Source organism: Pan troglodytes, chromosome 7 (assembly GCF_028858775.2).
Source record: "Pan troglodytes isolate AG18354 chromosome 7, NHGRI_mPanTro3-v2.0_pri, whole genome shotgun sequence".
Lineage (NCBI taxonomy): Eukaryota > Metazoa > Chordata > Mammalia > Primates > Hominidae > Pan > Pan troglodytes.
This window is the reverse complement of record NC_072405.2, coordinates 106,157,961-106,159,740: the sequence shown is the minus strand read 5'-3', so window position 1 is coordinate 106,159,740 and position 1,780 is coordinate 106,157,961. Positions and strand designations below refer to the sequence as shown.

The following is a 1,780-nucleotide window of genomic DNA, read 5'->3' as shown; positions in this document are numbered from 1 at the left end:
TCTCTGTGGGAGGGACAAAGCCTTTATAGGAATGTGGTAGTTGATCTGGGTATTGAAGCATGCATATGTGTGTGCTGGACTGACAAGGTGAGGAAGAGCCGGGGGAACAGGATGGGCAAAGTCACAAGACAATAGTGTGGTGCTTAAGAACACAGACGCTGTGACAGATTGCTTGGTTGAAATGCCAGCTCAGCCACTTACTAGTTATAGCACCAGAGGTAAGTTACTTCCTCTTTCAGTGCCTTCATTGCTTTTTCTTTTTTTTCTTTTCTTTTTTTTTTTTTTTTGCAAAATAAGGATCATAATAGCATCTACCCTCAAAGAGCTGTTTATCTGCTGTTTCCTGAATGCCTGGTAAGCAACAGCATCAGTGGGAGTTGGGCAGGAGGGAAGCAGGAAGGTCCTTTGGAGCATGCAGATTTGAGCCTCAGCACTTTTTACCCTAGCTCTTGAAATGCATCATGATTTCTGTTCAGTGGATGGTAAAGTTTATCTAGGTTATCTTGGAAAAATGGCAACAAAACTTAATTGGAATGGGCTTTCGCTACTAAGGACCACTCTGAAGTGTGTAGGTTGCTAGAAATCCTCCCGACTTAGCTTTTTTTGAATTTGAACCCAAGATGTGGCTGAAGCTGTATGAGAGCTAGATGGAAGATCACTGTGTAGCTGCCCTGTGAGAGCAGAACTGTCAAATGGTGAAAAAAGAAGTAGAAATGATGGCCCACCTATCTCTTGGGACTGTCACCCTCGAGATGATCATTGTAGGAGTCCTCCACCTCTCCGCAGATGTCCAAGAAGGAAAAGCTTCTCTCACAGGGGGAGTATCTTCTTTTCTAGAGATAGGAGAAAACACAGAGATCACTGTCTTGGGAGAGAAATCACAAGCCGTCCCGATCCTTCTCTAGGTCTCAGTCAGTTTAAGTTGAATGAAAGGAAATAGAAGACCAGTTTGCAAGAGAAGTTGTATACAGGAAATAACTTCATTTGACTAGAGTATGTGCAGAAAACTCAAGTTTTGTTTGAGACTTCATAAGCATGGTACATTTTAAAGATGTTTTAACTTTTCAAATTTGTCTGCCTTTGGGAACAGTGACACACAAAGGTGCAATTCTCTGTGGTTTGAAATGGATTCTATGAAGCATGTAACACCAAGAATTGCTACTTTATGATGTTCCCTTAAGCAAAATCGAATTTGCTTTGAACTTTAGTTATGCATAGACTGATAATAAACCTCTAAATTCTGCCTAGTAGAAATGTAATTTTTAAAAAAATACAGAAACAAAACTGGCAAAAATGGAACTAAGATTTACTTTTTTTCCATAGCTGTGATATAGTATGCAGCTATAGTTAAGCAAGTGGTAAAAGTTGCTGTGGAACACAAGCCAATGGATAAAAAGAAAAGCTGCAACATCAAACTAAATTAGAGGTTTTTGAGAAATCCAACTGGTTTTCACCCTGGGAGAGGTTGCCAAGTTGGTATAGAATCTGTTAAATTTCAAATAAGTTTACCTTTACTTTAGGTCATAAGTTCCTTATGTAATTGCTATATATGAAGACTTGCCTGTTTGTAACATTCTTCACTAGGAAATTTGAGATTTCAAAATACCAATGTCCTGCCAGTTTAAGGGTATTTTGTAGAAGTGAACTTTGAGTTACTACGCAAAAATTTGTTTTCATGCTGTCATTTGTAATATGTTTTGTGAGAATCCTTGGGATTATAGTTTTGGTTACCAAAAAAAAAAGCTGTTTATGACCATTGAATGAGTCACCAGTACACAGT

General features: G+C 38.7%; 1 pseudogene; it reads left to right on the top strand.

The window, feature by feature from the left end:
- Nucleotides 1-352: 352 nt before the first annotated feature.
- Nucleotides 353-921, top strand: LOC100614478 (serine/arginine-rich splicing factor 3-like; annotated as a pseudogene).
- The last annotated feature ends 859 nt before the right edge of the window (nucleotides 922-1,780 follow it).